The sequence below is a fragment of the Corvus kubaryi genome, unplaced genomic scaffold, assembly GCF_017639235.1.
Source record: "Corvus kubaryi isolate FWS band 111438036 unplaced genomic scaffold, C.kubaryi_AGA036_p1.0 37157, whole genome shotgun sequence".
NCBI classification, from domain to species: domain Eukaryota; kingdom Metazoa; phylum Chordata; class Aves; order Passeriformes; family Corvidae; genus Corvus; species Corvus kubaryi.
In genome coordinates this window covers 121,740-136,630 of record NW_024581041.1, presented here as the reverse complement: position 1 = coordinate 136,630, position 14,891 = coordinate 121,740, and the positions used below count along the sequence as shown (strand labels likewise).

General features: G+C 60.6%; 1 protein-coding gene across 11 annotated transcripts in view; it reads right to left on the bottom strand.

Annotated features, from left to right (window-relative positions):
- The window catches only part of EPB41L1 (erythrocyte membrane protein band 4.1 like 1), a 60,492-nt gene extending 50,225 nt beyond the window's left edge, over positions 1-10,267 (bottom strand). For 3 of the 11 annotated variants that reach the window (XM_042021627.1, XM_042021632.1, XM_042021630.1), the window contains exons 1-2: positions 10,169-10,266; positions 5,690-5,739 (exon numbers count right to left, since the gene is read on the bottom strand). The gene's annotated coding sequence lies outside the window, so the exon portion shown is untranslated. Of the gene's footprint in view, positions 1-5,689; positions 5,740-10,168 lie in introns of all 11 variants that reach the window. The other 8 variants (XM_042021636.1, XM_042021640.1, XM_042021631.1 and 5 more) reach the window with 7 other exon arrangements.
- Positions 10,268-14,891: the final 4,624 nt, after the last annotated feature.

Sequence of the window (14,891 nt, the reverse complement as noted above, 5' to 3'; positions counted from 1 at the left end):
ATGGGAGCAGGGATCCCACAGCCACGATGGGAGCAGGGATCCCACAGCCACGATGGGAGCAGGGATCCCACAGCCACAGCCAGGCTGGGAGCAGGGATCCTACAGCCACAGCTGGTCTGGCCCCACCACAGCACATCCCAACACAGGAATTTGTGTCCAGGGTCCTGGACCAGGGACCAGCCCTGGGCAGAGGCTGGCACTGCTCCTGCCCTCCCAACTGAACTGGGAAAGCTTCAGGCAGGAGCAGGAACACAAAGCCAGAGGTGGCTCCAGCTCAGCCAGTCCACTGCAGCCTGAGCCCTCTATCCCACCCAGCCTGGGCTGGCACAGCACCGTGTGCCGCTGCTCGCCAGTCCCTGGGCACCCCTTGGGCACCTGAAGGTGGTCCGTGACTGGTCCCTTCTAGAAGAGGAGAGAAGCCTGGACTTTCCAAGAGCTGGGGCTGCCCACCTTGGTCACCAGGGGGATGAGCTGAGTGGTGGCAAGGCCACCTGCCTCCCCAGACAGCATCACCCTGCTGGGGCTGGCACAAGGGACACCCTTGGCGATGGCTCTGGAGCCTGGGCCCTGCTCCATGCACAAGCACCCACAGCCACCCGACTCTTCCCAGCCTGCCCTGACCTCAGGGCACCATCCAGGGCACCCACAGCCACCAGGAGCCACCGGTGAGGGTGCTCACAGCACCAAGGCCTCTTGGCACACACATGGCTCAGCACTGTGCCCCTGCAACAGCCTCAGGGACTGTCCCTGGGGCTGTCCCTGCTGGCAGCCAGGGGTGGCACAGTCCTCCCCGCACGGCCGCAGCATCCGCCACATCCCACGGCTCTGTCTCCCCGGCAACCCGGGTACCTTCTCACTCGCAGCTGAGCAGGCTTGTGCACAAAAGCCGAGCTGAAGCCAGAGTAGGATTAGGGCAGCCCTCTCCTTCCCTCATCCTCCCGAATTCAGCCATTCCCAATTTCCCATCCAAAACCCACCACGAAGCACAGCCCCGCAGTGAGGAACAGGCTGCTCCTGCCCACCCCACCTGCCCCCACACCAGTGGCTGCACTGGCAAGCACTGGGATTCTGGCTGGAGGAAGGTGGGACCTGTGGAGCAGGTGGAGTGACAACACTGCTCAGCACTGGCTCCCTTGAGTGACAGCGAGCACACGGGAGCTGGGCAAGCATCTCCAGGTGGCACCACTGGCAACCAGACCCAACCTCCCACTCCACCCAGCAAGCCCGGTGGCCTGAGGCTCTGACAGCTCCTCCACAGCGCAGAGCTCCCTTCAATGCCCCACCAACCCCCCAGCATCCCACCAAGCATCCTGCCTGCTGCACAGGGGCTCCCAGAGAAAGGAAAGAATGGCAAGGGCTGTGGGAAATGGGCTGGAAGAAGCCAGAGAGGTGCTGTTGGAAGATGATGCCCCAGAACACAGCTGCACCAGGGCCAGGTGCTCTCCTGAACACGGTCCAGCCTCTGCTGCTCCCCGGGGAGCAAGTCCTGCAGATCCCCAGCCCACAGTGGGCCTGCTCAGATGCTGCCCACAGCTCCACATCCCCTGGGCCCTGCTGTGCCAGAAAAGCTGTTAAAACACCACTCCCGGGTGGCAAATCCTCCTGCACAGGGATCTGAGAGCAGACAGCTCTTCCTCTCCACCCAGCCCCACAGGGATCCCCAGTGCAGCAAGGCAGGAGCCAGCCCAGCCCTCAAACCCTTGGCCAAGAGCAGTGGGGAGGGTGGGACAGCAGGTGGGAACAGAGCTCTCCATCACCTGCCGAGGGCCTGGGCGAGCACAGGGCCACCAGGGCAGCAAAGCTGCACCTTCCCAGGAAAGCCCCAGCTCCTGTTGCCTGAGCAGGCAGCCCTGCATGCCAAAGGAGTGGCAAGATCCCAGCGTGGCTCTGGGCTAAGCAGGCTCCAACAGCCGGGCACAGGGGTCAGAGTGGGTGGGCACCCCAGCCCGCCCCGCCGTGACCCGGCACAGGGGAAGCCCAGCTCCTGAGCGCTGTGATGCACAAGAGGTTAAAGGGTGGGCCAAGGCAAGCAGGGGGTTGGCCAGCAGCCAGCCTTTCCCGAGAGTTTGACGGAGCTGGCAGCTCCCCCAGGCTTCAGGGCCCACATTGCCACATACCACAAACCTGTTTGCTCAGCCCAAGCAGCTGGGATGGCACAGAGCAAGGCTCGTTGACCGAGGCATGTCTTGCAGCCAGGATGGGCCCCAAATCAAGAGGAAAGTGCAGCAGCAGCCCCGGGGCAGGGCGGGGCAGGGCCAGGCAGGGCACTGCCCTGGTACCCGCAGGCAGCACTGCCAGCTCCCACTGGCTGTGCCATGGCTGTGCCAGGGCTGTGCCAGGGCTGCCAGCCCTGCCAGGGTCCTGCTGTGGCGAGTGGTGAAGGGCAGGGAGCACAGAACAGCCTCATCCTCCCAACTACTCTGTAAAACAGCCCGACAGCCTTTCTGAGGCCAAAGGGGATCCGTGCAGTGTCCTGGGCCAATTCCTTTTACAGGGACTTAATCCTGCCCAGGCTGTTGAGGGGGCACCTCAGCAGGGGCTCCGTGCCCACCTGAGCTTTGCAGGCGTTAAAAGCTGCCCGTGAGAAGAGCTGTGGGACTGAACCCCCCAGTGACACATCCTGACAGCCCCGGGGCTCTGCCTGGGGCACGGAGTGGCCGTGCCAGGAGCTGGCCCTGCCCTGCTGACCCCCCGTGCTTTTTGGGATGGGGAGTGACTGTCCAAAAGGTGCCACAGCCAAGCAGAGCGGTCAGCCCAGGCAGGGGGCAGGACCAGCAGCCCTGCAGCCATCCCTGCCCTCCTGCTCCAGCCCTCACGTGGGGATGGCAGCAGAGCACAGCCCTGGGATGTTCTGGTGCAGCAGGGGAGGGACACTGAGCCAAAGGCTGTGATGGCAGCAGCCAGCGCCCTGCAAAGCCAGTTCAGATGCCACTGCCCACTGTGGAGCACCAGCAAGGCCCCTGGGTGGCACTCCAGGAGCAGGCAGGGGTGTGGAGCCCTTGTGGAAGGGCCATCACCAGGGAATGCTCTTCCCCTGCCCCTGACTGGCAGAGAACTGCTCCCATCCTTCCTGCCCCCAGAGGAAGGCAGAGACCACGGGTTCAGCTGCCTTGTGCTGGGATGTGGCAGCCAGGGGAGATCAGCTGTGCAGGAACACAGGGCCAGACATCCTGGAAAGCAGCGGGTTGGAAGAGGAGAGGAGCTTGAGGAGGGGAGCTGCACCCAGAGCAAGGGGAGCCACCAAAAGGAGCCCAGTCCTGGCACAGGCTCAGCCCTGCCTTCCCCATCTTCTCTGCCTTCCAAAGAAAGGGCCAAGCACTCTCCCCCCCATCATCATCCTCTGCTCTGCAGTCCCACAAGGGCCCTGTCTCTGTCTAAAGTGGTGATAAAGTGTCACTTTCCCCAAAGTAGTGGTGACACCTTGTGCACCACTTCGAGGAGGATGGGGTAGCTCAGCTGGAAGGGACCCTAACCCTAACCCTAACCCTACAGTGACCATCAGGCCAACGGATTCCCAAGGAATCAGCCCCTACCCAACCCCAGCAGCCAGGAGCCCTGCCCAGGAGCTGGGATACAGCAGCAGCTGTGCGGGAGCTGCTGGAACCCAGAGACAGGAGAAGCTCATTGCCAGCACAACCCCTGTGCCACGACCTCAGTGCCACCAACCCTTCCTGAAGCAGGGGGACACCTCCCTGGGCACACAGCAGCAGCTGGCCTGGCTGGCCCGGGCTGTGCTGGGAAGGATCTGCTTGCCCAGACCTGTGGGGGAGTTGGGACCTGGGGGTGACCGGCACAAGCTGGGAGAGCAGGGACACAGAGCAGCTCTGCTGCAGCTGCCCCAAGGCCCAGCACTCACGAGATACAAGGGGGAACTGTGAAGCCAGAGACAGCCAGACCTGGGCCACTGCCCCCCAGCTGCACCTGGGCCACCAAAGCCACCAGCAAAGACAAGGGGTTGGCTGGGTACCAGGGGTCACCATGGGGATGGCACATGTCCTGCTCCTCACACCGCCCCAGCACGGGGGACCCCAGCAGGGATTTGCACCCCATCCAGGGGCAGAGCTTCCTGGGGCGTTGCCCAGGAGCAGAACACTCCCACATGGGTGCCCAGCCTCCCAGGCAGCCTTCCTGTGACAGAGCCCAGCACAGAGCCCAGGGCACCCTGACCCCACCCTCGAGGGACACTGAGGCCATGCAGGAGCACATGAAATCCACCAGTGACATTGGGCCTGCAGCTCTGCCTCCACCAGCTCCACTGGTCACCCCACTCCCGAAGCCCTGCCATCCTCCTGGCTCTCCCTGCAGCCCCGGGCACGGGTGGAGCTGGCATCTCACAAAGTGCCTGGAGGAGGAGAGCTGGTGAGAAACTGCTCATGAAACGTGGAGACCTGCCCTGCTCCGAGCCAGAGCCAGCTCTGGTCCTGAGGAGCCCATCAGAGCAGCCCACCACAGCCCTCAGCAGGGACTCAGACCCCCTGCCCACATCCACGCCCACAGTTATGGAATATCCTAAGTTGGAAAGGACCCACAGGGATCATCCAGTCCAACCCCTGGCCATGCACTGACACCCCAACAACCCCACCCTGGGCATCCCTGAGAGCTCCTGGAGCTCTGGCAGCCTCGGGGCCATGCCCATTCCCTGGGGAGCCTGGGCAGTGCCCAGCACCTTCTGGGCATGGAACCTCTGGATGAAGAACCTGCACCCATTGCCTCGTGTGGGCAGGAGCCAAACCCTGTGGGCAGCAGGGTCTGAGCCCTGTGGTGCACACTGCCACACACTTCTGTCACCTGGGAAAGAGCCAGGACAGCGGGGTGCAGCTGTGGAGCGCCTCATCCCAATTTTCAGACAAGGACATCATCCTCCCACCTCAGCTCAGGGTGAGGGTCGTGCTGCAGCCCTGCTCTGCCCAGGCTCACATCACTCTGCAGGTCAGAGAGCCACAGCCAGAAGCACGACCTTGTCCCCCCAGCCAACCCCAGCCCACACGGGCCCCTGGAAGCAGCTCACATCTGGTTTCACATGGATGCCACTGGGCTGTGCAGTGGGGCCCTGGAATGGAGCAGCTCAACCAGCTGGAGGGACCCGGGGGTCCCTGAAAAGGCCTGGACCACAAGCCCTCGACTCTTTCAGGCATCACAGCAATTGAATTCTGCAGCTCAGACCTTTCCCGTGCTTGGCTCCCAGCTGCCCGGCAGTGCCGGCCTTCCCGGGATGCACCTCAGGCCAGCTGTGCCCAGCCCCGTGAGCCCAGGGACCTGAGCCCTGGGCAGGGATCTGCAGCCAGCAGAACACCACTGCTGGTTTGCTGCCTTCCTGAGAGCCTCCACACAAAAGAGACCATGGAAACCCAGAGCAGGGAAGCCCAGCGCTGAGTGTGACATCCCAAAGCAGCTCCGTCGGCGCACAGGGATTTGGGCAGCCTGCAGGAGCCTTTCTGTTGGCAAAGGGGCTGTTGCCCGAGCCCCAGCTAAACCAGGCAGCAATCCCAACACAAAGAAAGCCACCACAAGCCCAAGCCTAGCAGTTTGGTGTTTTGGTGGGAGCAGGCCAGATTCCCAGGGGTTCCTGGCAGACGAGCCTCTCCCTGCAGCACCTCTCCGTGCTGAGCAACCTTTTCTGTGCTGCAAAACCCACTCAGCCTCATGTGGGATGTGGAAAGGAGAACAAAAGCTTTCAGGATAAACTCACGCTGATTCCAGGAGCTGCTCTCAGCACTTGCCTTGGGCACGATTCACAACCTGCAAAGAAGAAATCAGATTTGGTTAGAAAGGAGGGAAAAGCCCTTCCCAGAGATGATGGCAAGCGCTCAGAAGGACAGCTACAGCTGTCACCAGAGGGTGCCTGCCCGGCTCCGGCGCTGTGCTTGGATTCCACACAAATCTCCCTGCTGGAAATGGGAGCTGTGGATTGCTTTAGACGTCGTTTCGCTCTCCTGATGTGCAGCCAGCCCCGCTCCTTCCCAGAGAACAGCAAATATTTACTACGGCAGTGCTGCAGAGCCCACACAGCTCCGAGTGCCACTGGATCCCCTGGGCACGGCCCAAGGTCTCCTTTCAGGCCATCTGTGCCTTTGTCACTGTCACCCATCCTTGTGGCTCACGGTGACACCGAGGGCAGCATCTGGTCGGCAGGGCCTTGGCTGCGGGCCCCGGTGCGGGGCAGTGGTGCGGGACCCCCGGAGCCAGCCCCGCTCCCCCGGCCATGGCAGCGTGAACAGGGACAGCCCAGCCTGCAACAGCCCCTTCAGAGCCACTTTGTCCATGCTAACTGCACCTGACAAGGGAGAGAATCTGCCCGGCGGCACTGCCGTGTCACGGAGGAGGAAACGCGGTCTGGCACAGCAGGGACACCTCCCGCTTTTCCAAGGGTTAATTTTCAAACATCCTTGGACAGGCAAGGCCCAGCCTCCCCCCAGGCAGAAGCAAAGCAGGCCTATGCAAAGCTCCCACCCCTCCCATGGATTCAGCAAAATCCTTTCACTCTACACAAGCAAACATCAGCTGTGTGCAGCCGACAGGCTGCCCTGAGCAGCACCGACCCACGGCAGCTTTCCCAGGAGGCACAAAAGCTGCTGTGCTTTTCTTTGGACCGAGACAGAAAACTGATGCAACAAGGCTGTGAGCTTCAGCACCTCCAAGGAAACAAGCCCACCCCTGAGCAGGTGATCAAGAGAGATAAGGTGAAGAGGAGGGGGTCACAGCCACCACCTGCGCGGCCCTTCCCTGTGTCCGTCACCCTGGGGAAGCACAGGCAGCATGTCGCCATGTGCTGGTTCTGGGTACACTCCCGTACACCCCTGCCCAGCGGGCACAGATTCCCTCCCAGCCGTGTGGTTTTACTGGCTCAGCTGTCCTGAGGTGTGGGGAGCAGGGCTAGGTGGCCACGCAGGGCACCCCTGTGCCCAGCTCCAGCGCTGGTGGCACACACAGCCCTGGTGGCACGCACAGCCCTGGTGGCATGCACAGCCCTGGTGGCATGCACAGGCACTGCAGGGTCACTGTCACGGGGCCTGTGCACTCCACACCAGTGCCCAGCACCCGAGCATCCCAGCGTGACTGCCCACGGACCCAGGGATGCCACTGGCGTGCAGGGGCTGCTGTCCCATGCCCACACCACTCCATCCAGAGCCCAGACAAACCTCCCTCTCCTTCACCTGCCTCCTCTGCTCATGGAGATGCCCCTGGCTCAGAGGCTCAGGTGATGCCTTAGGTCTTAACTTTTATATTTTTCAAATCCTGTACTGCCTAGTGTGTAACTCTGAAGTTTTGTGTGGCCTGTTAGCTGCTGTTCTCTCATGCTGGTCAGGCATAACAAACCCTCTCTAGGTTTGCTCTCCAAGGACACCTTGATTGTTCCAGGCCCCAAAATGTGAAAACTAAAGCCTGAGAAGAGGAGGGGCAAATTGGGGTAATTACATCATTAACTGAAATTATAATTGGAGAATTAACCCTGATGTGCAAATGGACCAAACTTATAAAAGTGTGAAGAACCCATGACCCAGCGTCCATCTTGGGTGGAGCCCCTTGGAGCCTTTACACTCCCAGGGTGTACCTTTGAAGGCCCTTCAGATAAATACCTGCTTTTATTCTCTTAGTCTTGTCTAGCCTCTGTTTTCAGGCAGCCACTTCAAGGCATCACAGGAGCCAGGGCAGACCAAGAGACCCATGAGAAGGGCTCTCTCTCTCCAGCAGGACACATGGGTACCCCAACAGAGAGCTGACCCCGGAATGGACTCCAATACCAGCAGCTGCTGGCCCCAGCTGCAGACACAGGTCACACAGGGGATCTGTGGGATTCTCTCCCCATGCTGGCACAGCCTCCACGGCCCTGCTCGTTCTCTGCCGAGCCCAGCGATTTCTCTGGGTACTCCACGCTGCTTCCAGGTTTATGTGCTTGGATTTCTCTTCTCCCAGCTCAAGGGGTGTCGATAGATGCCCGGCAGAGATGGGCAGGCAGGTGCAGGAGCAGCCAGCTTCCCACACATCCTGAAGGAGGAGTATGGCTCCAGTGGCCCCAGCAGCCAGGGCTGCGCCCAGGGCTGCACCCCGTGCCTGCTGCAAGGGAGGAGGGAGGATGCAGCCACCACAGGCAGTGGCACTCGGCACTCCCCAGCCTGCCTGTGCTGACACTGCCAAACAAAGCCCCTGCACTCCCCATCAGCCCCAGAGCAACCCTCCTGCCCTGGGAGAGGCCGCAGCCCCGGGGCTGCTGTGCAGCCTCTGAGCTCTGGCCATTTTGGGATGTGAGACACTGCATCAATTAGGATCATTCTCAGAACGCTTCATTAATATACCAGCAGTGGGAGCAAGGCCTCCCCCAGCCCTGTTTGCTTCTGCCCACAAACAACAGCTCCCCATCACGCTCCTGCGAGCAGAAATCCACGCCAGACTGCGCCACGACCTCCTGCCACACAGCTCTGCCGGTGCCAGGCTGGTGTGGACAGCCTCTGAGCCACAGACACTGCCCCGGGCTCACAAACATCCCACAGTGACCCACATTGTCACCACCCCGTCATCACAACCAGCCAGCCTGCCCTGACAGGTCGGCGTGACGCTGCCTGGGGACAGGCGCTGGGACGTGGTGGCACACGGATGAAGGCACCGCTGGCTGGGCTTAGGAAGGAGCCCTGCACTGCTCCAGCTCCCTCAGATTCAGACCAGCACCTTGCAAACCTGCTGATGGGTCCAGCCAAGGGACAAGGACTCGTAGTGTCCAGAGCAGGAGCACACACAGGGCAGGGAGCACTGCTGGAGAGGAGCCCAGGAGACACGGAGGAGTCCATGGACCACGCCAGGGACCAATCCATGGACAACACCAGCGTGGCCTTCCCATGCCTGGCCAGGGTGGGACTGAGCTCCAAAGCTCCATCAGCAGCATGGAGGTGGCCAGGAGTGCTGACAGTCACCCTGTCCCCAAAACAGGGGGAGCTGCACCTTCTCTACATGCCTTCCCTTGGTCACGCCAGGTCAGCTGCATTTCTTACAGACGGGTCTCACACCAGACCAAGGTGACAAGCAGGGATTTACTCATCCCATGGAATTCCAGAATGGGATTGGAAGGGACCTCAAGGCCCAACTCGTTCCATCCCCTGCCATGGGCAGGGACACCTTCCACTAGAGCAGGATGCTCCAAGTCCCATCCAGGCTGGCCTTGGACACTTCCAGAGATGTTATGCTACCATGGCCACCATGCCCTACCAGCAGGAAGCATTCCTTGGTTCCCTGAAGAACAGCCCTAGGGAATTTGCAGAGGTAACAGGGATGTGCATACCCAGAGCCAGCTCAGCCCTCACAGGAGGCTTCTCTTGTTCTGGCCAGCTCACTCCACAGGACCTTCATCTATCAGGACTTGAGTAAACCTCCTAAAGGGAAACATTGCTGAGAATTCGGGCTGGAATTTTCCCCTGCCAAAGTTCACCATCAACTTAGTTAGTCTGTATCCTTGTCAAAAACGGCGCCTTCCCACAGCGAGCAGCAGCCCCAGCTGTCCAACCACCCCTCTCCCACCTCGAGCCCTTTGCCACATCCCTCTCAGCATCACCAAAGCAGAGCCCCAAAGCTTTGTCAGGCACCACGAGCCCCGCACTCCGCAGGGGGCTGCCAGCACAGACACTGCCAGCCCCAGAGTGCTCCTCATTACAACACCCGGCTGCTTCCCTCCCGCACAGAGCAGCACTTCCCACGGCATCCAGAGAGAAAAACCTGCAGGACCCCCCCGCCAGCACCGCAGCCCTTCATGTGTGGCCACCTGGGGATGGTCCTGTCGGGCTGGGCCGGGGGCTGGTCCACCCCCTGCCCTGCCTCCAGCCCGGCCAGGATGTCTCGCTGCTGGCACTCGCCCCAGCCAGGCCGATTAGCTGATTACAAAGTGGAATGTGTCATTTCAAACACACAATCAGATTTCCCGGCCCTTCTGCCCATAACAAAATGTCTCGTGAAATGGCTCATTCTGTTCTCCCATAGAAACGTGTTTCCCTTCAAAAGCCTGATACGAGGAGAGGAGGGGAAAAAAAAGGAAAAGGCAAAGCTAAAAATATCATCCGAAAGATACCATGACAGCAACAGATTCACAGGAAAATGAGGTGGGAAGGGGGCTGTGAATGTGTTAAGATCCTGTTTAATCTCTCCCCAGCCACCTAAAAAAATTCACCGAAGGCAGAAACGATACCTCAACATTTCCTTTGTGCGAGAGCTGACTCCACCCTGTGTTTTCCTCTCCATCTGATGCTCGGGGAAGGATACCAGCAGACATCTCCGCTGCTGCCAGGCAGCGAGGGGCCCCGGCAGTGGGTTAGTAGGAGCAGAGGGAGGAAGGAGCCGGTGGGAGGAACCTGGCAGCAGGGCTGGGCTGTGAATCCCCATTCAGCATCGCCTCAGACGCAGGATGCGCTTTGCACTGGCGCAGCACCTGCTCCTGTCCCCACCCCAGCCCCTCGCCGAGGAGCAGCGGCCCTCAGGTCCCAGGAGGGCTTGGGGATGGCAAGACCCAGTGAGGTGAGCCCAGGGTCCAGTTACAGCTGGTGGGCAGCAGGCTGGGCACTGAGAGGGGGATGGAGCAGATCCCGACCTGTGGCCACATTTCACTGCCACAAAGAGGCCAAGTGCCTGACTGAAACTGCTGACCTGCTGGCAGCCACAGATCTGCCGCTTCAGCCTCATTTGTCTCGTGTTCTGAGCACAATAGGTCAGCCCAGCATCCCCTTGGCGCCGTGATCCCGCCAGGCCCGGGGTGCTGTGTAGCTGCTCCCGGCCACGGCAGCTCCTGCGTGAGGCCGGCCCGGCCCGGGGCCCTGCTGAGCCCGCAGGGAGCCAGGATTGCCCTGCAGGGGACAAGACATAGACCATCCGCAGGAGATGGAGAGAAAATCCCCTTCCAGAGCATTATCATCCAGATTTTAAGGCTCTGTCTGCTGCTCCCACACCTGGGGAGGGTGCAGGAGTGGGCTCAGGGGCGTGCACACACCTGTCAGGATACTGACAACTCTGAGCTGCATCCAGAGCCCCCTCAGCTGTGTACTGGGACAAGCAGACACAAGAATTTGTGCCAAATCACCCATCCAGGGCTCTGGGATGTCTGTCCCATTCCACACAGTCCCACCACTCCCTGCCCAGTGCAAGGAGAGCAAACCTTGATTCCTGTCCCAGTCATACCAAACTTCAGCCCAACAGCTCTTCTTAGGACTGGATATTAGGGAGAAATCCTTCCCTGTGAGGGCAGCCAGGCCCTGGCACAGGGTGCCCAGAGCAGCTGTGGCTGCCTCATCATTGGAAATGTCCAAGGCCAGGTTGGACATTGGGGCTTGGAGGAACCTGGGACAGTGGAAGGTGTCCCTGCCCATGGTAGGAGAGTTGGAATGAGATGAACTTTAAGGTCCCTTCGCACCCAAAGCCACGATTCTATGGCTGCACACATCCCCAAAGAGTTCATCCCCTTGGAGCAAGGCAGGCCAGAGGGAGCAGCTGTCCTCCAAGACAAGGGCCATCCATGGGGCCAGGGGCCAGCACCCAGCTTTGCACCAGGGACACGCTGTGTGGGGGAGAGCTGCTGCAGGAAGCAGCCACTGCTGCCACATTGGAAAACGTGGCTGCCCAGATTTCCTCCTCTTCACTTGAAGACACACTTAGGTCCTGGACAACCCACAAGCTTCCACTCAAGGGCTGGAAGGAGAGGAAGCCTGGATCTGCAGCCACAGGGAAGCACTGCAACACGTCCCCATCAAAGACAGTCTTCTCCCACCACACTTTCCACCTCCAGACAAGAGGATGATGAAGGACCAGACCAGGAATCCTGGCCAGCAGCAGTGATGCTCAGTCTTAAAGACCCGAATGGCACAGGCTAGCAGCTGGAAGGGGTTCCCAAGGGAGGCTGTCCCCCAGCTCCCACAGACACAACTCCTTCCAGGCTCAAGGGACAGCACAAGCTGGCAGTGCCTGTGAGTGCAGGCTCACACCCCACATCCCCCCGCAGCAGGGTCAGGGCCAGCCCTGCTGCTCAGCACCACAGCACAGGCTGTGACAATCCCAAACCTGCTGACTCAGAGTCACCGACTGCTCCAAGAAGAACAATGAGCCACGCAGCCATCGCTGTCACAGCCTCAGCGCCAGCTCATTTTAGGTGCAGCGAGAGGGTTGGGTATTCGTGGCTGCGCAAGTTCCCCTGCGCAGGAGCTCCCAGCACCCGGGGACTTGGGAACTACCACTGTTTTGTGGTTCTCCTTTGGCAGAGGGAGCTTCAGGCTCAGCTCAGACCTCCAAGTGACAGGCACCGCATGAAAGTCTACTACACGCAGGCCTTGCAGCCGCCCACGCCGCTCTGTGCGGAGCCGAGCCCGTACTGAGCCCATTTCCTCGCGCACACGCGCTCCCCATCGGTGGCCCAGCTGTCACTCGGCGCCGGAGCACCGTGCCCAGGGGAAGGAAGGCAGCAGGGAAATAGCCCAAGTGCACAGCCAAAGAGAATGAAGGCAAAGGACACTCCAGTGATGTCTGTGAGTCTGAGCAGGAAGCTCAGAGCAAGGCTGGGAAGAGCCACCCCCTGCCCTTTAACCGACAGGCCATTCTCTGCAGCTTCCTAATTTAGAAATCCTAATTAGTTATGGGAAAGATTTCTTCTGTTAGGGACAGAATTAGTCAGGCACCTGACTGGTCTGCGTGTGTCTGAAGGGCTCCCCTAGGAAAGCAGAAGTCCCCAGCAGTGCTGGAGGGAGGGGAAGGCAGGCAGGACTCCCAGAGCGACGCCAGAGGACCTGCAGGACGAGGGCTCGGTGCTGCCAGCAGAAAGCCTTCATGTTAGTCTGTAAATCAGTGAGGGATCCAGCTCCTCAACAGGAGCAAGGTCACCACCCAGAGCTTACCAGGGAGCTCAGCTGCCTGGGGTAAGAAAATGGGTTTTTAAGATTTTCCCCATTCTATGCTGCAGTGACTTCTTCAGCCGAGCCAGCCATCCCTCCTGGCCACAAAGACATCAGGCGCCAGGAGACACTTCCCCTGGAAGGTTGTGGTGGTGGTGGCAACCATGGCAGCAGCCCAGGGAAGGGGGCCCAGCATGCGCTGTGTCTCCACTGCACAGGGAAGGCACCAAAGCCTTCCCCTTCCGCACGCCAGGAACATGGGTTCTCTGCTACACTCATACCTTTAGCCCAGAAATCTGATATTGGACTTCAAAAACCCTTTCTAGACGCTTCCTCCAGACCAAGACATCTCCCCTAAGAGTTCTGGAGAATGCACACATCTCAAAATTTGATAAAGAATTCTGGACAGTTCCAGGCACAACATCCACAAGTAGCCAAAGCAGCAGGGGAAGAACCCATCCCCTGCCAAAGGCAGCCAAAACCAGGCTCTGCACCCCACAGCCCTGCCCAGGGCTCTGCTGGGAACGGCTGCGTTGAGGAAAACAATGCCCATGGCACAGGGGTGGTGGGAAGAGGAGGGATGGGGATCCTCCCCTCCCAGTGGGGCTCACACCCCACAGGAGACAGCTGCACCCTGGTCCTTGACTCCAAACATGGAGGTCATCCCTGGGTAAGGAGGGAATGCTCTGGACCTGTCCCAGCTTCCAGAACATGCCCTGCATCCCTGCACACAGCAGAGACAGGTCCTCATGGAGAGCACGGCTCGAGCACCCCGGGGAGCTCCGCGGATGGGCTCCATGCCTGCCGAGCCAGACTCTAAACCAGCATCATTAAAGAGTAATTAGTTCCCTTCTTGCGAGGAGCATCACCCAAAGCCAGCCAGCCTTCCCTCAGCTCCAAACTTGCCCGATGGCAACAAGGACACGCAGCTGAAGGCCACCAGAGCCGCTCGCCAGCCATGGTCCAAGGGGCCTGACACAGCCAGAGCCCTCCCGTGGATGTGGAGACCCACAAGGAACAGACCAGAGTAACAATGTGCTTCCCACACCCCGAGTTTTTCAGAAGCAAAAATCTCTTTGGACAAGTGTAGCATGAGAAAGCTGGAGGGAAAGTGCCAGCTGAGTGCAGGAAGGAGACGGATGCATGGGCTGGTCTCTCTGGGGATGCTGGAGAAGCCACACCTCATCCACAGCAATGGAGAAGGGGCTGATCAGGAGTCACCTCACACCATCCACAGCTGAATGAAGCACAGCTTTGCTATCGCCTGCAGCACACTGTGACTGCCCAGCCAGCACACCCAGACCATTGTTTGCCCACAGGAGGGTCGCCACCGAGACAGGCTGAGGGCCGGGCACGCCAGACGGAACAATACCCCGGGAAACAGCCAGAGAGACAGTGATGGGAAATACAGAATCCACTGATGGGGAAAGGGCCACGCAGGTCCTCTAGTACAATCTCCCGGGTAACCAGCCTATGGAGAAAATGCTGAGCTCAAGGATACCTCCAGAGCCCACCTCCTGCCATATGACGGTACTCCAAAAATAACCACAGAAATATGCGAGGACCCATTCCAAGTTGTTCCTGGCTCTCTCCACATTCTCCCTCTAATGTAAATCGTCTCCCTCAGATCACAGCCCGGCAGTTCAATGTGTTGCCGCAGCTCGGGGCTACGGATCCCCGGGGCTACGGATCCCCGGGGCTACGGATCCCCGGGGCTACGGATCCCGGGGCCCGCCTCACCCCGCCCGCAGGACCCGGCTGGCGCTGCCGCCCCCCGCACCCCGCTGCGCTCCGTGGCGCTGGGAGCGCGGTGCCCCCGCCGAGCCGCCGGACCCCGCGGGGACCCGGCCCGCGCCCCGCCCGCAGCATCCCGGCAGGACGCGGAGCGGGATGCGCCGCTGCTGCCGGCAAGGGAAGGGAGGGGAAGGCCCGGCTCGGGGCAGCTTTCCCGGCGGCGGGGCTGCAGCCCTGCCCGCCTCCCCCTCGCAGGCGCCGCGCCGCACCTGGGGCTGCCCGGCCCCGCACCCCCGGAGCCCCCGG